The sequence below is a fragment of the Mixophyes fleayi genome, chromosome 5, assembly GCF_038048845.1.
Source record: "Mixophyes fleayi isolate aMixFle1 chromosome 5, aMixFle1.hap1, whole genome shotgun sequence".
In the NCBI taxonomy this organism is placed as follows: Eukaryota; Metazoa; Chordata; class Amphibia; order Anura; family Limnodynastidae; genus Mixophyes; species Mixophyes fleayi.
The window spans coordinates 118,945,633-118,972,595 of record NC_134406.1 but is presented as its reverse complement, the minus strand read 5'-3'; the positions used below and the strand labels follow the sequence as shown (position 1 = coordinate 118,972,595).

Genomic DNA, 26,963 nt, shown 5'->3' with positions numbered 1-26,963 from the left:
CAATTTATAGGCTATAGCAGGTACATGAAACGGTGGGGTTATCCTAAAAGGAACAAACACAGACAAATCCCCCCCTCTTTGGTAAGTTAGCTTTCAATTTAAAAACACATATGTATGGCCCAAATATATGGGACTCTCATTGTTTAGAGTAGGACCACCCTATTAGCAAAATTACCGTGGAGTGGTGGGTGGCTTCAACATACATTTGCAAATGTGTGCAACTGAGACTTTTGCATTTTTATCTACAGTAGAAATAGCAGATCTGTTGCTGGCTATAGCAGTGTGCTGGGGGGATTTGTCAACATTTAAGCATTGTCTAGTTCCCTTTGAAATTATCAGCTGTATATAGGTGTGTATAATTTATGTTTCTACTCTTATTTTCCTTGGAATCACAAAAGGTTTATTAGAATAGTCTATAGAACAGCTCTCAAAATTTTTATGCTTTTCACACCATACATATATTATCACAGTAATAATTATCCACACTTTGGTTTTGAAAGTCTGATATCTTCAGAACAGTATCAAAATATGCATAAATCTTGGGTATTTGTTTTATCTATGAGCAGCTAATTGTTAGCTGGTTAACCTATATACTCACTTGTAATCATTTTGGTTGTTAATTCCTATGGAAGAATCTCAAACCTTTCAGCAGTGCTATCATACATCATATACTGTTCTATCCCTCCCGCCTAAGCCCTATCTAGTAATAGCAAGAGTGAGACATTCTTACATACACATATATCTGTCAGTAAGGTTGCATGTTTTGCTGGAGTTTTAACGAGGCAAAGTTTGCTTCCCAATATATATTTCAAACTAATACTGTGTGGAAATCTGATAATTTCTGAATTGGTACAAATTAAAATATAATCTCCCTTGGATGACCCTTTAACCAGTGTGATTGGAATTTTTGTTTCTGTGTAGGTGAGGGGAATGCCAGATAGCAGGAGTTTGCTGTAGTCAAGATGAGAAATTATGAGAGAATGGAAAAGAGTTTTGGTAACATGTTGGGTAAGAAAAGGGCATATTCTGGCAATGTTTCTAAAGGTGTCAACATGGCTGGGATAGTTTGGGTACTGTTCATTTCAGCATGATGTAACAGGGAAAGAGCAGGGTAAGACTTTAACCACTACCTTTTCCGCAAAAGAGCTTAAACATTTTACACACACTTTTCATTTACTATTTGCATCTTTTTTTCACGTGTATGAGTTATATTGTCTGCAACACAGTTTACTATGCGCTGAAGCATATTATATATATATATATTTGTATACAGTTTTCTCTTCAGCAGCAGGTTTACTTGTAGAAGAGAAGCGCCAATATTTTCCTTTTTTACATGTGGTTACTAGCGGTAAGAAACTTAAATATACCAAATTGTCATACCAGTAAGAAGATGGAGGTGGTTCAGCAAGGATAATGGAAAGTACTTTATTAGTACTTTAGTAAACACTCTTAAAATAGAACATTTTGATCCAGGGGTCCAAAATACTAGGGAGTATATTTAATAGAGATGCTCGGGCTCGGTTTTCCAAAACCAAGCCCCCCGGAACATCGCAGATCCGAGTACTACGCCATGCCAGCTTGATACTTTTACGCGCACTCGGAACTGAAAATGAGGCAATATGTCATTGTTGTGTCGTCTTATCTCACTCGTTTTGGATTCTATAAGTACCACTCTCCACGGAGATCTGGCGCCATTTCATAGACAGACACAGAAAGGTTAGCAGCGTTCTTGGCAGTCTCCAGTGCAGTTGGGCAGCATCATAGCTAAAACAGAAAGAGGAGGGGTGGCTGTCACGATTTTTGGGCAATTCTTTTAGACCAGACCAAATGTCAAAGTGTTGTGCTGACTCATCTGCATCACGACTGGGTGACTTGGGAAGTTTTTTCCTAGCAGAGTTGCCAAAGAAACTGAGGGAGGAGACGTCGTTGTGTCATGTACCACTTGAGCTGTCAGGTTGCTGACCAGGAGCTCATTGCATCTCTTGAGATCTGGGCAGTTGTAAAGAAAGAGAAGACAACGCTCGTAAACCTAGGATCATACACAGTTGCCAAAATGTTGTGATCCAATTTCAAGATGTTGATAACTCTTGGATCCTGGTGAAGCGAATAAAGTACTTGATCTACGAGTCTGACATAGTTAGCGGAATTGCTTAGTTTCATCTCCTCCAGTTTTTCTAGTTGATTTTGCAAAAGTCTAATTAGGGGAATCACTTGACTCAAGCTATTAGTGTCTGAACTCAATTCACATGTGACTACTTCAAGTGGTTTCAGCACCTTTCACAACACGGAAAGTATTCTCCACTGCGCTGGACTAAAGTACATTCCCCCTCCTTTTCCCAATGTCATAGCTTGAGGAGTAAGCGTGGATGGCTTTTCGCTGTTTTTCCATCCTCAGAAGCATATAAAGGGTGGAATTCCACTTTGTTATTACCTCTTGCTTCAGTTGGTGGCAGGGCAAATTAAATTGTTCTTGTAAATAATGGTTGTGAATGCAAATAATAAAAAGGTATGTAGAAGTATTTAGGTGAATAATGAAGAATAATAAAAACAACAGAACCAAAAAAGATACATATACTCAAAATGTGATCACCTAAAATGGTTAATTCTGGCCAAAACCAAAGTTCATATGAAGCGAGAAAAAAATTTCGTTACCAATAGGGCAGTGTTCCAATGCTGTAATTGAATGTGCACCAATAGTGTGTGTACGGAGTTCAAAAGACAAATGCAATCACATACTTCCATCAGTATGATATAGTGGTTATAAGTCGCTGAACTCCGTTGTATAGAAAACAGTTTCAACTCACGTTTCCTGATCTCCGCTGTGGCAATGTAAAGTCTTCGGAGAGATAGCATAACCTTCTTTGGTGATCTTATAGTTACCTCCCCATAGTCCGGGTGGCAGATGAAAACTTGGGTCCAATGCTGAGAGAGTTGGATTCTGTGTGCGACGCGAACTCTCACATGCGCAGTGGCAAGTTCAGCTTCAGCCGGCTCCTAGCTTACACTTACTTTCACTGCATGCAGTTAAACAGGCGCGACCTGTAGACAGTTCAAATAGATGGAATGATTGTCTCTAGTGCCGCAGTAGATATATGTGAATAAATAATATTTGGTGTTAATATTAATACCACCGCGTTTCTCCACAATAACGCTAGGGCTTCTTCAGGGAAAAATAAAGTGCAATGAACAGTTCCATGAGATAAAGTCCCTTTAAACTATATAAGACCGCCCACAAATGAGCTGATTGGTCCTTGAAATATAGGGGGCGTTCCTAGTCTTATAAGACAAGCCAAGGTAAATGATGTTCATACCAGTAAATGGGAGAAAGTGTTTAGTGAATATAACAAATAAAATAGATCCACATTGATAATTTCCAGCACACTACACAGCTAGTAATATTTATATACAATGTAATTCCTATCTTCCAAAATAGGTATTAATATCAAATTCATTTGTGTGACTGATTTTAACATAGCTGAAATAGTGAATAGATGTATAACATAATACACAGTCATTTAATATAATATAAGCACTTGGGGATAAACCCATCAGGTCAGGTGTGTAGAGTGTCCTATTTATATACATTTATATACAAATTCACCCACTATTTATGGCGTATTGTGAAAACACGAACATCTGGGCAAATAACCCATATAAAGAACATCTTCTGGAGGGGCGCAGGTACATAGATGATACTCTATGTATCTGTGTCACGTTTCAATGCAAAATCACAGCTCAGGAGCCCAGAATATGGTGGAAAACAGATATGTATTGCATATACATTTCCAGAGAATGCAGTAAGGTACAATCTGGATGATGTTGGTATAGCACATGGATTGCAAGGACATACTGAAGGCAGGTAACAGGAACACAGCAGTTGCAGGTGAACAGGTAGTTAGTAGGGATCACTGTTACTCCCAGCGATGTATGCTGGGAGTGACAGGTTTAAGTAGGGAACACCCAGGTGCTGGAGATAATTAATGAGGAGGTTAACCCCTAATACTAACAAGGAAGGCACAATAGCAGCACCTTTGGTGAATAGAGGTACTGCCACAATGAGTTCAATTTCCGACCATGGCCTTATCTGTGAGGAGTTTGTATGTTCTCCTCGTGTTTGCGTGGGTATCCTCCGGGTGCTCCGGCTTCCTCCCACACTCCAAAAACATACTGGTAGGTTAATTGGCTGCAAACAAATTGACCCTGGTCTGTGTGTCTGTCTGTCTGTATCTGTGTGTGTGTCTCTCTGTGGGTGCGTGTGTAACATAGTTGATGAGGTTGAAAAAAGACACCAGTCCATCAAGTTCAACCTATTTTGCCTGCGATCCTGCACTTATATTTGAAATTAATCCAGAGTAAGCAACCGCCAATCTGTTTCATTTGTGAAAAATCCCCCCAGACTCAATATTGCAGTCCTATTTTTACCCTATATCCACTACTATCCTTCATTTTAATTAACGGTCGTATCCCTGGATACACCTTTCCGCTAAAAATTTGTCTAACCCTTTCTTAAACATATCTATTGAATCTGCCATCACAACTTTCCCTGGCAATGAATTCCATATCTTGACTGCCCTTACTATAAAGAACCACTTCCTTTGCTGGTTGTGAAATTTCCTCTCCTCTAACTTTAGGGGATGACCACGTGTCCTGTGTATGGTCCTTGGGGTAAAAAGTTCCCATGAAAGCTCTCTGTATTGACCCCTAATGTATTTGTACATAGTAATCATATCTCCCCTTAGACGCCTCTTTTCTAAAGTAAACATGCCTAAACTGGCTAACCTTTCCTCATAACTTAATGACTCCATACCCTTTATCAATTTTGTCGCCCTTCTCTGAACCCTTTCTAGTTCCAAATTATCTTTTTTATAGAGTGGTGCCCAGAACTGTACTGCATATTCAAGATGAGGTCTTACCAATGATTTATACAGTGGCAAAATTACACTGTCTTCTCTTGAATCTATGCCCCTTTGTATGCATGCCAATACTTTGTTTGCCCTTGCAGCTGCTGCTTGACATTGAGCACTATTGCTAAGTCTACTGTCTACGAGCACTCCCAAATCCTTTTCCATTATAGATTCTCCTAAATTAATTCCATTTAATTTATAGATTGCGTTCTTATTTTTGATCCCTGAATGCATAACCTTACATTTATCTGTGTTAAACCTCATATTCCATTTGGCTGCCCAATCCTCCAGTTTATTTAAGTCCCTCTGTAGAGAAGCTACATCTTGCTCTGATTTTATTACCTTACAGAGTTTAGTGTCATCTGCAAAAATAGAAACTTTACTCTCTAAACCATCACCAAGGTCATTAATAAATATATTAAAAAGGAGTGGCCCCAGCACGGAACCTTGAGGTACTCCACTTAAGACTTTTGACCAATTAAAAAATGTTCTATTTATCACAACTCTCTGTTCCCTATTTTCTAACCAGTTTTCGATCTAAGTACAAATTTTGATTCCTAGACCCAGTTCCCTTATTTTGTAAACCAACCTCTTGTGTGGCACTGTATCAAAGGCCTTTGCAAAATCTAAGTAGACCACATCTACTGTCCTGCCCTGGTCTAAGTTCCCACTAACTTCCTCGTAGAAACTAATTAGATTAGTTTGACATGACCTATCCCTCACAAATCCATGTTGATTCCCACTAATAATTTTATTGCGTACCAAGTAATCCTGAATACTGTCCCTTAAAATACCTTCCAGTAGTTTCCCCACTATTGATGTCAGGCTTACAGTTCTATAATTCTCTGGTTGTGTGTGTGTTAGGGAATTTAATTTAGACTGTAAGCTCCAATGGGAGAGGGACTGATGTGAGTGAGTTCTCTGCGCTGCGGAATTTATGGTGATATTGAGATATATATATATATATATATATATATATTATATAAAAAACACAACAATAATGCCCAAAATGCAGGAGCTGCCAGGCAAAGCAGCATGCAATGCAATGGGCTTGCAGGCAGATACTGACAGCCCCCCCCCCCCCAAGGCGGATTCCGGATGCCCGATTACCAAAAATTGTTACGTTCATCGGAATCATAGTCCACAATGGGGGGCCCGGCAGAAAAGTCCTCATCCATGGGTGGGAAGGCAAAAGAAGTCATGCCAGAGCGAAGTTAGAGCACTGCAGACCCTCCTCTCTTCTTACGTCCTACCCTTTTACAGGATTTCCTTGGAATTGGAGTCTGAGCTAACTGGGAGGGGCACAAAGGTAGTTCTAGGACTGTTGTGCTTGGTAGTGTTGCAGAATGCACAGGCGACCCACAAGATGGCGCTGCAGGAGATGGTGAAAACTTGCTGATTACTGCCTCAACAAATAGTTGTAAGTCAGATAGGATGGGGTGATTAGTCTCAACTAAAGGGTTTGCCCATTCCATGGCCTCTCCTTTAAAATTTGCTAACAAGAATAAAACATGCCTCTTTGGGTCACTGACAAGGCCAGGTACTGAGGGAAAATAAGAAGCACAAAATCTCAGTAGAGCACTAAATTGAGAAAGGTGCCCCTCAAAGGTAGGTGACGTCTCGAACTGGAGACCCTCCGCAATAGGCGGCTTGGACTGGGCACACTTGGAGGAGGACCCAGGCTGGGCACACTTGGATGAGGACCCAGACTGGGCGGCAGAATTGGCAGCAGGCCCGGACTGGGCGGCAGACTTGGCAGCAGGCCCGGACCGGGTGGCAGACTTGGCAGCAGTCCCAGACTGGGCGGCAGACTTGGCAGCAGGCCCGGACTGGGCGGTAGACTTGGCAGCAGGCCCGGACAGGGCGGCAGACTTGGCAGCAGGCCCGGACAGGGCGGCAGAGTGATTAGCCTCAGAGCTGTCAGTGCAATGAGAAGCAGAATTAGGCGGCAACTCGGGCTGAACCGGATTAGGCGGCAATGAGAAGCAGAATTAGGCGGCAACTCGGGCTGAACCGGATTCAGCGGCAACTCGGGCTGAACCGCATTAGGCGACAACTCGGGCTGAACCGCATTAGGCGGCAACTCGGGGTGAACCGTATTAGGCGGCAACTCGGGCTGAACCGCATTAGGCGGCAACTTGGGCTGAACTGTCAGCAATGTCTCTGTAGAGGACTGGAGGGACAAGACCCTCTCTGGAGTGGGCCGTAGAGGAGGCGCCTTCTCGGAAACAGGCTGTAGCGAAAGCGCCGTCTCAGAGGCAGCGACTGGCGACTCGAGAGCAGAGGCAGCGGCTGAAGACTCGGGTGCAGAGGCAGCGGCTGAAGACTCGGGTGCAGAGGCAAAGGAAGAGGCTGAAGACTCAGGACCAGACTCAGAGGCTGGGACCTCGGAACAGGAGACAGAGGCTGGGACCTTGGAACAGGAGGCAGAGGCTGGGACCTCAGAACAGGAGGCAGAGGCTGGTACCTCGGAACAGGAGGCAGAGGCCTGGACCTCAGATCAGGAGGCAGAGGCCTGGACGTCGGAACAGGAGGCAGAGGCTGGGACCTAGGGACTGGTGGCAGAAACTGGAACCTCGGGACTGGCGGCAGAAACTGGAGCCTCAGGACTGCCGGCAGAAACTGGAGCCTCAGGACTGCCGGCAGAAACTGGTACCTCGGTACTGGCGGCAGAAACTGGCACCTCAGGACTGGTAACTGGGGTTAGCAGATTAGACCTCATCCCAGGGAGCAGAACAGGTTGTAATGTGGCAACGGGAAGTGAAGCATAAACAAATCCAGAATGCGGAGAGGAAACACCAGAAGACAGTTCAGTAAGCTGTTGTGGTCTGCAGAGAGGACAGCCCTGTAAGAAGTGAACATCACTGGCACAGTAGAGACAATTTGTTCGTTTTCCTGCGCTGTCACTCCTCTTCAGTCAGATGGGGGCATGGAACACCTGTGAACCGGGAATTTGTTACACCACAGTTCTTAGTATACTGCAAATTTGTAGTAGCACAATTAGGAGGTGCTATTTGCCCAGATTCAGCAGCAGGGAAGGTTGATTGAGACAAGTCAACAGCTTCTGAATTAAGAAAGACAGAATCTGACAGTCTCCTGAGTGGGTCCATAAGTAAACCAGTTAATCTAGCAAGCTGAAAGCGAAGCAAGATTATGTCCATTTGTAAAGTCTGTAGCAGTGTTAATTCAGAAATTGGTAAAGCAGACATGTTTGCAAAAACAAATGGAACTGAATTGCAGTAAACAGGTCCCGGAAAAGAAATCTTTCACACTACTCCTAAGCTGTTTTTGGGATGGTTATACTTCACGTTTCAATGCAAAATCACAGCTAAGGAGCCCAGAATATGGTGGTATACGATATTTATTGCGATACGTTTCCAGAGAATGCAGTAAGGTACAAACTGGATGATGTTGATATAACACATGGATTGCAAGAAGATACTGAAGGCAGGTAACAGGAACACGGCAGTTGCAGGTGAACAGGTAGTTAGTAGAGATCCCTGAGAACAGGTGCACCAGGGGCACTACAAGGATCATGTAGCAACAACAGGGAACAGCTCAGCACAGCAGCATGGAACTTCAACAACAGCTGAAACAACAATAACCAGCAATGTATGCTGGGAGTGACAGGTTTAAATAGGGAACACCCAGGTGCTGGAGATAATTAATGAGGAGGTTAACCCCTAGTACAAACAATGAAGGCACAATAGCAGCACCTCTGGTGAATAGAGATACTGCCACAATATATATATAACACAATAATAAAGTCCAAAAGACAGGAGCTGCCAGGCAAAGCAGCATGCAATGCAAAGGGCTTGCAGGCAGATCCTGACAATCTGGACGGGCCCTGTTCATGAGTTTTTCACTTTCATCAATACCAACAATTTAAATCTTACATTTACAAAGAATATCAGTAAAGAGAAAGTGGAGTTCCTGAATATGGAGATCTATGTGAAAAATAATTTATTACGGACCAGGACGTTTATGAAACCCGTCTGCTAGTAATCACCATAGAACATGGCTGAATAACGTACCCAAAGGACAGATGATGAGAATCAGGAGAAAATGTTCTGACATCTCTGACTTTGAGATACAAGCATCTTCCCTGAAAGAGAGATTTAGGGAAAGAAATTATGACAATGAGATCATAGAAAAAACTTATACAGAGACCAGAGAAATGGAGAGAAGTGACCTTTTGGTTAAAAAGCAAAGCTTGTAACAATGAGGAGGTATACTTTATCACACAGTTTAATAATAGATCAAGGTACTTGAAGGGATTCTGAAGAAGCACTGACCTATTCTATTGAGTGATGATAAACTGTCTGCGATCCTCACAGATAGACCTAATGTCATTTATAGGAAAGCAGCCAATTTGAAGGACATGCTAACTACCAGCTATGTACCAACAAGTATGGTTGAGAAAAAAGAAACCTGAAGGTAAATGTATCAAGGTGCGATTTTGCAAAATCAGCGAATTTTCTTGGGAGAGTTGAAACTCGCAGATGTATGAAGCAAAGATTTCATGCAAAATCGCCAGAGTTGTGCTTTTGTCAAAATCGCTATTTGCAAAATCATCAGAGATCAAACTCCCGACTGTTTGCCACTGCAGCTATACAACTCTCAACTGTATGAAGCTGCGATTAAGCAAACTCAGGAGAGTTTGCTTTCCAACACTCCAGATACAACACGCTGCTTGCTAGCAGCGTGTTGTATAAACACATCACTGTTACACTAATAGATCTGAAAGTGGGATGCGCCAACGATATAAAATAATAAATAATGATAAATAAATAATATAAATATTACCCTTAGATGGCGGACAATGTGCAATATAAATCTATTTATTGAATATACTGCAAAGATATACAATTAAATAAAAATGAAAAGGACAATATTAAATGATAAAATTAAACAGACAGATAATATAGATATAGTGTCTGGCCAGTACACTGATAGATAATGATCTCATATATTGAGTATGACTGTCTGACATGAATTATCCAAAAATAAATATATATCTCTATAAACTCTGGTCTGCAATTATAAATAGAAGTATGTCCATATCCATATAATGGTAGGATAAAAGCTTTAAGAAAAAAAAATATAAAAATAAAAATAAAAATATAAAATGGAAAATAGGCACTTATATGCCTTTTGCTGCAATGATTAAATATGATCTTATTCCTGATTGAGATCAAAATTTAGTATTTCCGTATTGGTGGAAGCGATGAATGTCAGATTATTCTGTGGTGTTATTCTGATCTGTAATTCAGCAAACGACATAGCGCTCATTGCGTAGCAGAGTTCCTAGCTAGCAAGGAGCTGTTTGCGGCGGCTCCTCCCTTTTGTTATTTTTCTGCAATCAAGCAAGAAGAATCGTGGGATGTACGAATATGGGCCCACCCTGGGTGAAGAACTGAAGACTTCAATCAACAATGGGCCCCCCCGGGCGAAGAATTGAACAGATTACAAGCCAGGACATTTGGAAGTGCAAATAACTTTGGGACAAGAGCAAGCCGGACTTTTGGAAATACAAATTGTTTTTGGACTTTGTCAAGCATGGACTTTTGGAAGTATAAATTACTTTGGGACAGGAGCAAGCCAGACTTTGGATAGAAATTTATTTTGGACTTGGTTTACAGCCATTTTTGGATTGAAAGCTGCAGACAAAAGGAGAAAACTTCATTGGTGAGTATCAGGGAATTTATTATTTTTAATAAAAATATGTGGTATCAATGAGGGTGTTTATTGTATTTATTGTGGGTTTATTATTAATAAATTCTAGTGGTTTTAATGAGGGTGTGGTGGTTTTGTAAACATTTTCTTTTATGGTACTACAGGTCCCAGCCAGCCGTGGGTGTCAGGGCATGTTGACACTTGTGGTTCTCCAAGTGCCAACATGCCCTGGCTGCCGTGGGTATGCTGGTGATTGTAGTTATACAAGCAGCAGCATGCTAACACTATTTTGGGCAACCTGGCTTCTTGGGACTTGTAGTTCCACAAAACAAAATGGCGTCTGTTTTTTTTCCCTCTATTTTTCGCCGTTATTACCCTACCACCCACAGCCCAGGGGTAGTAGGAAGAGCCCTAGTGCTATCAGCACTGGGCTGAATGTGCCTAGGGAGGGGCCCGCTCATTTTGTTTTAGCGGACCCCACTCCCTAGGGAATCCAGCCCAGCACTGAACAACCTGGTGTTGGTTAGTCATTATGTCAGGGGGACCTCTGCTGCGTGTCTCCCCTGCAATAGTGTCTCCAACCCCGGCTGGTTTGCCTAGTGCTGTTTAAGTGAAAATCAGGGGGACTCCACCCAAATTTTTTCCCCGATTTTCACGGAACCAGCAGTAAGGCAGCACTAGGGTTAAGCATGAATAGAGGGGGGACCCCACGCTTTTTTTTTGTGTACTTTAATCTTATCTTTACAGTTTTTACAGCTGCCGGAGCTCCGGCAGCTGTATGACAGGGCAGTGTAACAGTGATGTGTTTACAACACGCTGCTACAACACAGGAGAGTTTGCCAAACACGGGAGTGTTTGAAATCGTTGCAAATCACCGGAGATGACCAGCGATTTTGAAGTTCAGGGTAAAAATCGCAGCTTGTTACATTTGATGAGTTTGGAACTAAAATCGCGGGTTAACACCCGCGATTTGCCGTGATTTTAACACGCTGGCAAAATCGGACCTTGATACATTTACCCTCTAGTTGTGGGAGCAGAGAAATGGCTTCTTCTAATGCAATAGATGTCAGGCTTGTAGGACCACAAAACAAAATTTTGTCATACTCCTCCCAGCTTATCCTGACATTCTACACATGTGACCTTATGGGTTTATCCTCAAGTGCTAATATTTTATGACTGTGTATTATGTTGTACATTCATCACTTCAGCAATGTTAAAACCAGTCACACAAAATAATTTAATATTAATACCCTTTTCTGGAACATAGTATTTAAATTGTATATAAATATGACACTCTACACACCTGACCTGATGGGTTTATCCCCAAGTGCTTATATTATATTATATGACTGTGTATTATGTTATACATCTATTCACCATTTCAGCAATGTTAAAACCAGTCACACAAATGAATTTAATATTAATACCTATTTTGGAAGATAGAAATTACATTGTATATAAATATTACTAGCTGTATAGTGTGCTGGAATTTATTAATGTGGTTCTATTTTATTTGTTATATTCACTAAAGACCTTCTCCAATTTACTGGTATGAACATCGTTTACCTTGGCTTGTCTTATAAGACTAGGAACGCCTCCTACATTTCAAGAGCTAATCAGATCATTTGTGGGCAGTCTTATATGGGTTAAAAGGACTTTGTCCCATGTGTCACGGGCACTAGGAGTCTTGCCCAAGATTTCACCAGATGACTGGGCTTACCAGAGTAGTGAAGCTCACACAACGGTCCTCTGGTAGCGGGGTGACTAGCGGAACAAATATCACAGCAGATGGAGAAAGAATGCCAATGAATAATAGGAAAGTCAGTGACTTGCAGCAATCTTTGGTCAATGAATCAGCGACTAGCTGATATAGTGGAAAGGTAGATTTGAACGCGGAGATCAGGATGGACGTGAGTAGATGCAGGGAGGTAGCAGGGAAGTCAGTGGTCTGCGTACAGCAAGTTGTACCACTGCTTATGGTGAAGAGACTTGTCCAGGTGCAGATAGGTAGCGGGGAAGTCAGTGGTCTGCGTATAGCAAGTTGTACCACTGCTTATGGTGAGAAGACTTGTCCAGGTGCAGGTAGGTAGCGGGGAAGTCAGTGGTCTGCGTATAGCAAGTTGTACCACTGCTTATGGTGAGAAGATAGGTGAGGATGTGTACAAGTGTTGATGAGTGGAAGCATCCAAAGATAATAGGATGCAGACACTGAGCACAGAGGAACTTGATCCCAATAGGTATGCAGCGTATCCAACAAAGTCTATATAACGGTATGTGTGGCGCTGCTTGGTAGTGACTTGCTCAGCACAGATATGCAGGCCAATAATGGATAGTCAATCACAGTTATGCATATAACGACTGAGTAGTACGGTTAATTCCAAACAGGTATGCAGCGTAACAATAACAGTCTATAGCGGGTATGGATACCGCTGCTGAGCGTGGAAATTTGTCCTAGCGGATATGCAGAGTAAATGTAGAAAGTCAATAACAGATAGGCATACCGCTATTCAGTAGAACAGTCTGTCCACAGGGAGATGCAGGAACTGCAGAGATGCTGGACGGCAGAGACGAGTGTAGGAACCACAGGTGAGTAGATCCGGTAATCAGAGTCCAGCTGAGGACACAAGCAGGAAACAGGAGACTGTAGCAGGTATGGAAACCAGCGATGAGTAGCACAGGGAATCCACAGGAACTGAAGACACTAGTAGTACACAGGAGATAGTAGCGGGTATGGAAACCAGCAATGAGTAGATCAGGAATCAGCAGGAAACTGAAGACACTAGTAGAACACAGGGAACACCTTCAGAGACTCACAGGGAATGAGACTCCAAGATCAGGCAATGATGTAATGCACACAGGTGCCTTAAATAGGGAATTGCCTGATCAACCAATTTGGATTAAAAGCAACAGTCACAAGAGTTCTTGGGAGCTGCGCATGCGCAGACCATCAGGATGGCGGACGGCCGCGGTTCAGGAAAGTTGCCGGAAGGAAGGCTAGTGAGCCACGCACCAGCGCAGAGGCACTCACGGTCCGGTGAGTGACACCATGGAACTGTTCATTGCACTTTATTTTTCCCTGAAGAAGCCCTAGCGTTATTGGGGACAAACGCATTGGAATTAATATTAACACCAAATATTATTTATTGACATACATCTTCTGCGGCACTAGAGACAATTATTCCATCTATTTGAACTCCCTACAGATCGCGCCTGTTTAACTGCATGTAGTGAAATTAAGTGTAAGCTAGGAGCCGGCTGAAGCTGAACTTGCCACTGCGCATGTGCGTGTTCGTTTCGCACACAGAATCCAACTCTCTCAGCATTGGACCCAAGTTTTCATCTGCCACCCGGACTATGGGGAGGTAACTATAAGATCACCACTGAAGGATATGCTATCTCTCCGAAGACTTTACTTTGCCACAGCGGAGATCAGGAAATGTGAGCTGGAGATGTTTTCTATATAACGGAGTTCAGTGACTTATAACCACTATAGAGAAAGTTCCTTTTATTATCCTGACAGAAGTATGTGTTTGCATTTGTCTATTGAACTCCATACGCTCACTATTGGTGCACATTCAAACGCAGCATTTTACCACAGCCCTATTGGTAATTACTTTTTTTCTCAATTCATATGAACTTTGGTTTTGGCCAGGATTAATTATTTTAAGTGATCACCTTTTGAATATATGTATCTTTTTTGGTGCTATAGTTTTTATTATTCTTCATTATTCACAGAAATATTTCTACATACCTATTTATTATTTGCATTCATAACCATTATTTGCATTAATTTATGTTTCTTTTGCACCTTGGGGATATTGGATTTTGTTTGTATTGATTTAGGAGTTTTCTGGAATTCACTCCTCCCCCGTCATTCCCATACGGCAGCAGTACATCTTACATTGTACACAGATCTGCCCTGAGCATTAAATTTATTTGTTTTAAATTGTTCTTGTATCTGCTGCAATCTCCTAAATGCTGTTACAGAATGCCGGAAATGTCCCGAAATTTTACTGGCTACAGACAGCATCTTCTGCACGTCCCTGTAATTTTTCAAAAAGCTCTGCACCACCAAGTTGATTGTGTGAGCAAAACAGGGAATGTAATGGAATTCACCCAGCTGTAATGCTTTCACAATATTGGTGGTGTAATCCGAAATGACATATCCTGAGGAGAGTCTAATTGGGATAAGCCATGTAGCAATGACATCCCGTTTTTGTAACAGTATGGCAGCTGAACTTTTAAGAACATTGCCAGCCCTACTATTTGTCTTTCAGCATTGAACACTGCCACCTCTCCTGTTTGTGGGTGAGCTATGGCACAGTAGAATGAAACTGGATATTTTTAAGAACACTGCCAGCCCTGCCAACACTGCCAGTTGTGAATATTTTCTGGTCAAAGGTTTGGGACTGTGTTATAAACACTGTTCCCTTTGCCCCAAAAATGTGGGCTAAGTGCTGCCTCTATGGCATTTCTTTAGACGATTTAAATAATAAATATAATGCTGCCTATATCTTTAATCTCATAACATTAGCCAAGGTGGTGATCTCTCGGGCTAGGCTTTCCCCAGGCTCTCTGGACTTTCATAAGTGGAGAGCGCTTGTCAATGCCACTGTGCAACATGAAAGGTACTTTTACACACGTAGAAACACAAAATTCAAATATCACAATATATGGTCCAGATGGTATTCTTTTAGATACCGAGCATGTTCAAGTGACTTGGGGGCATATTTAAGAAGGCACGCTAGTGCTCTTACCGGCACATTAAGCTCCCTGGGTGTCCTCCGCAAATTTATGAAAGGTGCATCGCAGCAGATATCATGGATATCTGCTGCTTTGCACTCCTCTTCATTTTTGGGAGCAGTCACCATTCAACAGTATGGTGACTGCTCCCAGCTCAAATCTAACTAGTTCCGAAAAAACATTTTTTTCGGAAACTTGTCTTGATAATGTACGCCAGCTGAAGCTGTAGGAGATCCCGAGACAGCGCTTCTGAAGAGGGGGGTAAGTATGATTTTTTTTTAGCACAGAAACAGCAGTTTTTTGGAACTGCTGTTTCTGTGATCTGTTGTTCATAAATTTGAGAAATAGTTCAATCCTTATCCATGCGATAAGGATTGATAACTATTTCTCACTTTTGCCGATGATTGATAAATGTGCCCCTTGGTGTCCTCTGAATAATTTCCCCACTGGAAGGGGGGAGAGGATTCTCTGGCTGAACCTCTGACTGATCCATCTTGTGCAAGAGTGCCATAGAACTAGGATTGCAATTCAATGACACTAATAGCAATATATATATATTTATTTATTTTTTAGACATTGCTTATTATTATATGTTTATGCTATACGCTTTTCCATTGTGCTGAGTCTTCTTTCTTTTTATATGAGAGTCAATATCTTTGTAAGATGAGCATTACGATTTACCTACGTTTTGTTTTGTAACTGTTTGTGTGTTTTTCTTTTATCTGAAAAAAAACAATAAAAATTTACCTGATTTAAGAAAAATAAATAAATATATATATATATATATATATATATATATATATATATATATATATATACTCTTCTTTAATCCCAATATATGACTTCTATGGTTTTAACTGGGGAGACCGAAATACAACGCATCTTATTACCACTCTTTGATCTACAACCAATCGACACTTCTTTCCCTTGCTTGCTTAAACTAAGGCAATTCCCTGTAATTATCACATTCACCATGACAATAAACAAGAATCAAGGACAAATCCTTCAAAAGGTAGACCTGTGGTTAACAGAACCGGTGTTTATACATGAACAGTTTTACATTGACACCAACAACCCTGTCCCCGTGTTCGGTGCCTGTAACCAAAACCAAAGCGTGACACTTTAAAGGGATGCATACTCTTCAGCTAAATAACCATGTGCCCATCGTGTATTGGCCTCTGGCTGCTAATGCTTTCCAGCGATGCCAGGCACCCAAAGGAACCAAGACGTACCACCATATTGACCTAACAATATCTCCTGAACCTCTCATAATGTCACGAAAGCTAGATTATGGGAATGGTCCTGATTGCTGGTAGAGTGACAGCTTACCCCCACAGAGGTGCGGAGTCTAACGGTGGAGAGGTGTTCACCAGGGATTTCCGCAAGGGAATATGGCCTTAGCTGCTCTCCACCACAGGTCGCGGTCCTCTATGGGGAGCAGAGCAGCGAATGCGCAGAACCACTGAGAAGTTGATAGCCAGAACGGTAGTAGAGGTGAAGAGATGCACGGCAGAGCGCTGGAGGTCCACACGGGTGTATAACTCTGGAACAGAACCGATGATGAGCGATGCTCTGCGGTGAATGTACAGGTCTTGACTGTGGGATAAGCTGAGTCAATATGGCGGTGAAGCGATGTGCTGCAGATAGCATTAGCACTGAGATCCACACAGGTGTTATAATGCTGGAACAGGCCAATGATGAGCGATGCTCTGCAGTGATAATGCTGGGAAGCAATGAGCTGCACAGGTAATAGCTGAGTAGAGATGAGTTGCACAGGTAATTACTGAGAAGCAGTAAGTAGCACAGGAATTTGGAGTAGCAACAAGCTGCACCATCCAGGATGTCAGGAACAACAGGAGTCAGAGGGAATGCTTCCTATCAGGTAGTGAAACCTGATGATCTGACACCCATTAAAGGGAGTAGGGCCCTTATAAAGGCTGCAGATGATCCAATCACTGCCGAGCAGAGGTTTTGAAGGTTCCCAGGGAAACGCATGCGCAGACCACTAGGCAAGATGGCATCCGATGATAGAGGAACGCCAGGCTGAACAGCAGATACCAAGGGAAACCAAATCACACAGTGAACCACACGGGGCGAAACAGGTGAGATGAGTGATACATAAATGTGCTCAATAAAAATGTCTATACCCTCCTACATCAAGTGCACACCATTGGGAAGCGGAAAGCAAAAATTGATCTGTGGGTGTTCAATTTGAATACCAATGGACCACTCAAATCAGGAAACAGAATTCACATTTCTCCACATCACCTCCACCACTGTACCATCAGAAAAATTCCTCCAAAACTGCCAAACCAGCAGATTACTAGATGATGCCACCTGGAAACCACAAATCTGCTTTAATTCTCAAAATCAGACCAAGTGAAATTCCAAGGCCAAAATCATTACCTCCCAAATGACCAGACAATGAGGGACATCTCTCCTAGCCACTTCCTTATGAAAGAGCTAAAAAAGCTAGACCAACACAAACCTCTCTGCCCCAGCAAACACTAACCCAAAAAAAGAAGTATCCACAGCCAACCAATGCAAAGCAGCCCAATGTACAAAGGAATGACCAATTGTCATGGTTTACAGTGGCCTCTCATGACCTGTAATGCAGGAGAAAAGAAAACCCAAATGTCAAACACCCAATAAGTATAACAGACGCCAGCCAACAGCAAAAAGGGGGCAAGAAACACTGGCAGGAACAATCGACCCAAGCCTTTAGAGAGGAGAGCAAGAAGGCTTTGGAAAATGAGATAGTGAAGAATCAGAAAGAGAGAAAAATAGACAAAGAGAAAAGAACAGGTAACAAAAATGAAGTTTAAACCATAAAAAACCTCAGGAGCCATTAGCCAATCAAGCTTTCATATCAGAGGAATAAAGAAAAATTAGTCAAAATCCCTTTGCACCCTTGCGTCCAAATGTATCTACCGACCGAAGCCCTGTACCTTCAGAAGCCAGAAAGATGTGAGAAAGAGAAGGGAAAATCAGGAAATCAGGACAGAAGAGAATGCCGAACATATTGTTTAAATGCATCAGATTTCCAGCTTCCCTCCTGTTGAATGCTTTGAACACATGCTCCAGCAACTCCCGCAGATGTAGCCATCCCAATCCAAAAGGAATTAATGCTAAAATACTAACTATCCAACCATAGCTGCTCTAGTGTTCATTTGGGAATAACAGAGAACTAATACTTAGATAGGGGGGAAAGATCCTGGTTAACAAACCGTGAAGCCCGACCCTGTGGCCAAACCCGGGCATATTACCCTACAATAGCAACAGGGCAGATCGGACACATTCTCTTGATGGGACAGGGTAACCCAGCACCGTTTGTCATACTGGACCTTACATGTGATAGAAGAGTCGAACGGGACCAACTTGGCGGAGGCAATAAGCTGCTAACCCTGAAAGCACCAAAACACAACATAACATAGGCAGAGCTAAACAACAAACTCTCAAAACCATCAGTAGTAAACTCCTTAACTGCTCCTAGCATGGACTCCAGCATAGCAAGACTAAATGGCGGTCTCTGATCCAGCTGGACAGGATGCGTGCACAATCACTCTTTCAAAGCTTTAGCGGGGACAAAACTTTTAGATCGATCAACCTGGCTGTACAGCTTGGCAAAAAAGGATATGCCCACTAAGGAAGCAGCCATCATAGCCCTGGCCCTATAGTCCAAATAAAGGAATGCATGCACTGGTGCAAACCTTTTTCCTTGTTCAGCATATGCATCCCGATACGAAGGTCACTCCCTCCAGGAAGCTATATTCCTCTTTAACATGTGGGGAAGCGAATCACAGTTCTGCAAGAATTTCTTTGCTGGCTTGACAATCTGCAAGACAAAATCAATACAAGGTGTACCAATGAAGTATGCATGCAACACTAAGGGAATAAATCTATCCCAGCGCCGACAGGACAGAGCATCAACCACCACATTGTCAACTCTCGGAACATGGTGAGGTCAAAAACAAACATCAAACTGCAAGAAATTCAAAACTAACCATCGCAGGAGGCCGATAAATGGCAGAGAAAATGCACTCTGCTCGTTAAAAGCCTGCCCAACACCCAAGTTGTCACACCAAAAATAATCTGTTTCCCTTTGAACAGAGGAGTCCAAAGCTCAAATGCCACAACAATCGGAAACACATTGCTCTCATGCAGAAAAACCTTTCACACCCCAAGAATGTATTTCTGCAGACAAGGATACATGGCAAAGAGGCTTGGTACAACCCATGAGAGCCGCCCATTTCTAGCTTGTGAAAGAAGACCCATGCCATGGGAATGCTACGGCATGCAAAATTAGAGACTCAAAATCAATTGAGTCACCTTGACGAATACACTCACCTGTGTAATCATCGCCCGAAGCCTACCCTTCTTTTCAGCGGGGAGCCGGCACTGCCCGAGAGCAGTGTCAACTTCCATGCCCAAATAAGACAAACAGGTAGTAAGACCTTCCGTCTTATTGTAGCCATGGCAAGGTCAAGGGAATGAAAAAGCCAAATAACTGAAAAATGAGCATATGTGCAGGAGGCAGACCATTCCCAATCACTAAGAAATCGTCTAAGTAATGTGTATACCCCAATAACCAGTACCTGCTTCAAACTCCATTGAAGAAGCAAACTTAAACATTCAAAAAATGCTCAGAAAAAAAAGCGCAGTCCATAGGGAGGAATTTGTCTACATATAAGCCATCAGCCAAACGGAAACCTATATAAAGAAAAGAAGCGGGTGCAAAAGAAGGAGACAAAAAGCAGATTCAACATCTCTGATACCGTAGCGCAGTCAAGAGTGCACAAACTGTCATGCTGTCCCCCTGGATACAGTGGAAGTTATTAAACACATAGCATTATGCGCTCTGCGGGAGGGGAGTGCCAGGCCTCCCAATGTGCCAGAACAGCACTGCGAAAAACCATCCACGGCCTCCCTCCCTTCCTGGGAAACCTTAAGATAAACCTCCACATCCTTAAAAGCCAATACCAGACATGGATGGCCATCATACTTGGCCCTGAACTCCTTCGAGCATCTGTATTATCCACGTATAGCGCCATCTTCTCTCACATTTGTTTGAGTTTTATGTATGTGAGGCACTTTTAGGGGATTGTACACTGTGAGTTGAAGGGCTGCAATTGGTTAGATTGCGTGGACTGGCCCAATATCTTGGATATATCATATCACTATTGCAGGGATAACTCGGCCGAGGAAACAAGATCCATCAGCCCCAGCCGGTAACCATAAGTAAGCCCTTTTTCAACACACAAAATACAGTCCCCTGGGCAACACAAAAGAGAACCCATAACTTTGGCCTGAGCCGCTTTGTATTATTTAAAATATTAAATTTGTAAGAGGAATTACACTGGGGTTGGGAACATGCCATATTTACATTTAGTATGATGTGTATGATTTCTTTCTTTGTGTCACTTTGTTTTAATCAAATTACTGATACATTAGTATAGCAAAAATTAGTAAATAGTTCACTGTGTATGCCCATCTTCCCTTTCACAAGACCTTTACGTACTTAACTAACGTATCTAAAAATAAAGACACAGAGACATAAATAAAGTGGCTAAAGAAGGTCACAGTTTTATTAATTGATTATTGGTTAGTCTCTTGCGATGTCACTTCATTGTATACAGTTATACCACATCAACAAGGACTTGGTAGTGTTAGATATTATTTAGAGCAGGCTAATAGGCTACCTGGGAATGAGATTGATTTCATTCTTGATAGCATACAATTCATTTTAGAACATAATTATCTATGGTACAATGGTGATTTCTACCTTCAGATACAAGGGACTGCTATGGGCACTTAGTTTGCCCCGAGTTATGCCAATTTGTTCATGAGCGAATGGGAGGATGACCCCATCTGGCCTCCCGAGAGGCATGGAGCAAGTCTAGTGCTCTGGCGTCACTACATTGACGACGTTCTCATGATTTGGCAAGGTACCCGTGATTCATTAGATGACTTCTTGGAATATATCAACCATAATGACAAGAATTTGTCATTTACATCTATGGTTAGTAAGGAGATGATTAGTTATTTAGATTTAGAAATATATGTGGAAAGGAAAGATATTAAAACAAAGACCTATATGAAACCAGTGGATGTCAATGGGTACATATTAACTTCTAGTCATCATCACCATAATTGGCTCAATAATATCCCTGTTGAACAATTTAAAAGTATTCAGAGGAATTGCACTGATGTGGATGTTTCTGTAGAACAGAGTGTTCGGTTGAGAGAACAATTTGTTGAAAAACAGTATGATCCACAATTGGTAGAACATGCTTTTGATGTTAGAAAGATGGATCATCATCATCATCATCATCATTTATTTATATAGCGCCACTAATTCCGCAGCGCTGTACAGAGAACTCATTCACATCAGTCCCTGCCCCATTGGAGCTTACAGTCTAAATTCCCTACTATAGACACTCACACACACAGACAGACAGACAGACAGACAGAGAGAGAGGGAGAGACTAGGGTCAATTTGATTGCAGCCAATTAACCTACCAGTATGTTTTTGGAGTGTGGGAGGAAACCGGAGCACCCGGAGGAAACCCACGCAAACACAGGGAGAACATACAAACTCCACACAGATAAGGCCATGGTCGGGAATTGAACTCATGACCCCAGTGCTATGAGGCAGATGTGCTAACCACTACGCCACCGTGCATAGACTTGATTTACTTAAATACACAAAAGACAATACCAAAACAAAAGAATCTAAAAATTGGGGACAAGATGTCCTCTTTATTATGGGTTTTTCCAAATCAGCCAAGCAGATCAATAAGATTCTCAAGCGACATTGGCATATTTTACAAAAAGATCATGTTCTTCAGGGAATTATACCACGTCAACCCAAACTGGTGTTTCGCAAAGCCCCGAATCTCAATTATAAGTTGACACATAATTACTAACCTGTCAAATCCAATTCCCATACGTGGCTATTTGATATAGTCACTAAACATGGGTTTTATTATTATGGCATTTGCACCAGTTGCAAAACATTGGGCTACCGGACAAACAATCCGTATGTACATTCACATCTTATCAAACGATGTAGACCTTTAATATCAACAGTCGTTTAACTTGCTATTTTCAGAATGTCATTTATCTATTGGAATGTCCTTGCCAGATGCAGTATGTGGGTCGCACAATTCGCAAGTTAATAGTGCGAATTGGAGAACATATTAGAAACATTAGGAAGGGATATGCACTTCATAGTGTTTCTAAACATTTTTGTGAACACCATAATTGTAATCCTGTGGGTTTGAAATTTATGGCCATAGCATCAGTACAACAAAACAGGAGTAGGCGCGAAATTGCTTAAGAATGTTAACAAAGAGGAAGTTAGGTGGATCAATAAATTAAAGACTTTAACACCTGCTGGTCTCAATATAGATTTAGAATTGAAATCCCTTCTATAAAGAGATTGATCCATCTGTGTATCAACTGCTTGGTGGGATCAATATTGTCATTCAATACAATTTTTTATTCATATATGTTTTTTTATTATTTTTTATTATTGATTCTTTTATTTTATTAATTTTATCATATATATGATTGACTTTAGGATCTTTTTTGGGATGTGCATGTATATGTATGTGTGTGTGTGTGTGTATATATATATATATATATATATATATTTATTGTGGCAAGAGCCCGCTACAGCTGAAGCACACGCGAACAACTTCTTCTTTTTATGCAGCTTTATTGTCAGGATGGTTTAACATGTATTTGACACCACATGAATTTCACAGCAGATATGGAGACCCTAAACGCTAGCTAGACATAGACAATCTCTCTCAAGATCAGCCAGCTTCCCCAGCGTTGGTCTCAGTGCACAAATGACACAAACAAGCTTTTATGCATGATACTCCTCCCTCAGCCCTAGCTTGATGGCACACCCACATTCTCTTTAAAAGGAAACGCCCATCACTGGCTCTGTTTGCACTAACAGACACAACCTACCTGTTTTAATCTCAACCTAGGTGCATAACTGTGCCAATGTTTTATTCTGTTTGTATACTTTCTCTGCCTCTTGTCAGATAAATGCCTCCCTTTGTTACATATCCCTCCCCCTAGCGTCTCCAAGTAGGGGGACACGGACTTCGCGAGGAGCGCATATTTTCGTGACAATGCATCTGCATTCTTGTGCAGAATCCCAGGTCTATGTTCTATTGAGAACTTGAAAGGTTGCAGTGCCAAGAACCAGCGGGTTACCTTGGCATTTACCTCCCGGTTTGTCTGCATCCATCTCAATGGTGCATGGTCTGTTATTAAGGTGAACTCTCTGCCTAGGAGATAATAGCGCAGAGCTTCTGTAGCCCATTTTATGGTGAGACATTATTTCTCCACAGTGGCATATTTTTGTTCCCTTGGAAGCAACTTACGACTTAGGTACAGGACAGAATTTTCTTCTCCTGTGACAAGAATGCACCTAAGCCAACACCAGAAGCAGCAGTCTGGAGTATATATCATCACCATAATTACCACTGGGTATAATCCGATGCTTGTAGAACTGGGGAGGAACAAAGAGCTAACCGAAGATCAGACCAGGCGGTTTCTGCAGAGTCAGACCAGGTTAATCTATCTGGACAACTTTTTTTTAACATGTCCGTTAGTGGAGCAGCTCTAGTGGCGAAGTGGCTCACAAACCGCCTGTAGTAACCTACTAAGCCTAAAAAGGTTTTTAACAGAGACTTTTTTTCTGGTCTTGCCCAATTTTTGATTGCCTCCACTTTATCTAGCTGGGGTTTTTACGCGCTCTTGACCATCAACGTACCCCAAATATTTGGCTTCTCTCATAGCTATGACACATTCCTTTGGGTTAGCTGTTAATCCTGCTGACCTTAATGAAGCTAAGACCTCCTCAACTTTGGCTAAATGTGATCCCCAGTCTGGGGTATAAATCACTATATTGTCCAGGTAAGCGGCTACATAAGCTGTGTGAGGTCGTAGCAATTTTTTCATGGCCCTTTAGAAGGTGGCAGGTGCCCCATGCAACCCAAAGGGTAGGACTTTATATCGATAGAGACCATCAGGGGTGGAAAATGCAGTCTTTGGCTTGGCCGTAAAGGTCAGGGGAACTTGCCAATAACCCTTTGTTAGATCAAGGGTTGTCAAATAGTTGCTACCAGCAAGATTTTCCACTAGTTCATCCACACGTGGCATCGGATAGGCATCAAACTGCGACACACTGTTTAGGCGCCTAAAGTCATTGCAGAACCTAATTGTCCCATTGGGTTTCGGGACAAGCACAATGGGCCTATTTCACTCACTAGTGGACTCTTCAATCACATCTAACTGGAGCATCTTCTCGATCTCCTTTCTCACGTCCACCCGTCTGGCTTCTGGAATACGATACGGCTTCTGCTTTACAATGACTCCTGGCGCAGTGACAATGTTGTGTTCGATTAAAGTAGTGCGCCCAGGAATGTAAGAGAAGACATCCCTGTTCCGGCGAATCATTTCTTCAGTCTGTTGTCTCTGCTGAATGGACTAAGCTGGCTCTATGGGCACTTCAGACTTTTCAATGGCAGTACTCACTACCTGAGGAGAGGTTTCCTTATCATGCCAAGGTTTAAGGAGGTTAACATAATATATTTGCTCCTCCCTTCTCCTACCTAACTGGCGGACTCTTTAATTGACAGGACCGACAGCTCCTAGAACTTCATATGGACCCTGCCAATGGGCGAAAAGTTTGCTTTCCTGGGTGGGAACTAGTACTAGGACCTTGTCCCCAGGCTTGAAAGATCGAACAACAGCACTTTTATCATAATTTTTCCTCTGTCGTTCCTGAGCCTCTTTTACATGTTGCTGCACAATGGGCCCTATCTTTGCTAGCCTCTCATACATTTGGGACACAAATTGTACCAGATTTGGCTCCCTGGGACCTTGCTGCTCCCACCCTTCTTTTAACATATCCAAGATACCCCTGGGCTGTCTCCCAAACAATAACTCAAAGGGACTAAACCCTGTTGAAGCTTGAGGTACCTCACAGATGGCAAACATCAAATAGGGAATAGGAGTTTTCCAATCTTTTTTCTCTTGAGCCACTGCTTTCCTGAGCATGTGCTTTAATGTGCGGTTAAAGCGTTCCACCAAGCCATCTGTTTGTGGATGGTATACAGAGGTGTGAAGCACCATAACCCCTAGCAACTGGCACATGTCCTTCATCAGTTTGGACATGAATGGAGTACATTGGTCTGTGAGGATTTCTTTAGGTATTCCCAAGCGTGTAAACATCAATACAAGTTCTCTAGCTATGGTGCTGGACTTTATGTTTCGTAGGGGAATTGCTTCTGGATACCTGGTTGCATAGTCAAGCACCACTAGTATATATTGGTGCCCACGTGCAGATTTTTCCAGTGGCCCCACAAGGTCCATGGCTATCCGTTCAAAAGGAACTTGTACTATTGGTATTGGAATGAGAGGTGCCCTTTACATGGGTTTGGGACAGGTTCACTGACAAATGGGACAGGACTGGCAATACTTTTTCACTGCCATGTGTACCCCGGGCCAGTAAAACCTAAGCAGAACTCATTCCCGTGTTTTATCCTCCCCTAAGTGTCCCCCACAGACATGTGTATGTGCTGCTCTTAACACATGGGGTACATGGACCTGAGGAACCATCAATTGTTCTACTTTTTCACCCTGTACAACAGCAACTCTATACAGGAAATTATTTTTGACAATAAAATAGGGTATACCTTCTGCAGGCTGGGCGGCTTTCGCTACCCCATTTACCTCAGTCACACTTTTAAAGGCATGTTCCAAAGTGGCATCATTAAGTTGGTCCCGAGCAAAGTCCTACAGAGGAAACAAAATTGGTATTGCGGACCAGTACGTATCCGTACTCACAGGCGGGGTGGGCTCATCTGCGACATCACCGACCAATGCTAGTTTGGACTGTCCAAGTTTCCTCGCAGGTGGATGCTTTTGTGGAACTCCGGCTATGACTCCCAGGGTGGCATTCCGGTTTGGCGGTTCCCAAAGATCGATGTCCAGATGTTGTGGATTCTTAGGCGGTTCCTTTAAGACCGGGCTTCCGACCGTTGCATCAGTTGCCGGCATGTCCGGCCAGATCCGGTCACCGAGGACATCATTAAACAGTGGGAAGTCTCGCCCCAAAATGAGTGGATATGGGAGTTTAGGTGCTATGGCAGCTACCACCATAACAGTTTTATCTTTGACTGTGACTGGTAGTATTGTTCTTTCATACACCTCTGTCGTGCCATGTACGCAAAGAACTTTCACCTTGGGCAACCGAGAAGCTATGGTTTCGGTTAAGGCAGAGCTGGAAACCAATAAAAGTTCACTCCCCGAGTCAACCAAGGCCAGAAAAAGGTTTTGGTTGATTAGCACAGTCACCTGGAACAAACAAGGACTTCCTGATGTGGGACTCATGGTAAAACAGCTTGGAAAAGCAGGCCCAATATGTGCCACGGAACAGTCCATAGGTTACTGTAGTTTAGGACACTCTGCCTTAAAGTGGCCTGGCTCACCACATTCGAAACACTTCAGATTAGACAGCTTTGCACCTGGCCCTCTGTCCGTAGCAGTTTTGCCATTGGGTCCTGTAGCAAGGATTGTCCAACCTGGCTTTTGGCATGGCAGCTGCTTTGGCAT

At 42.5% G+C, this 26,963-nt stretch overlaps 1 protein-coding gene and 1 long non-coding RNA gene across 4 annotated transcripts in view; one reads left to right on the top strand and one right to left on the bottom strand.

Annotated features, from left to right (window-relative positions):
* ADCY2 (adenylate cyclase 2) overlaps positions 1 to 26,963 on the top strand; it is a 1,242,889-nt gene that overhangs the window by 25,274 nt on the left and 1,190,652 nt on the right. The gene's annotated exons all lie outside the window — the stretch shown is intronic.
* The window catches only part of LOC142158623 (uncharacterized), a 62,565-nt gene that overhangs the window by 14,887 nt on the left and 20,715 nt on the right, over positions 1 to 26,963 (bottom strand). For 2 of the 3 annotated variants that reach the window (XR_012692818.1, XR_012692819.1), the window contains exon 4: positions 19,034 to 19,158. The exons of the other annotated variant lie outside the window; for it this stretch is intronic. This is a non-coding gene — a long non-coding RNA (uncharacterized LOC142158623). The remainder of the gene's footprint in view (positions 1 to 19,033; positions 19,159 to 26,963) is intronic. 3 annotated transcript variants of the gene reach the window in all.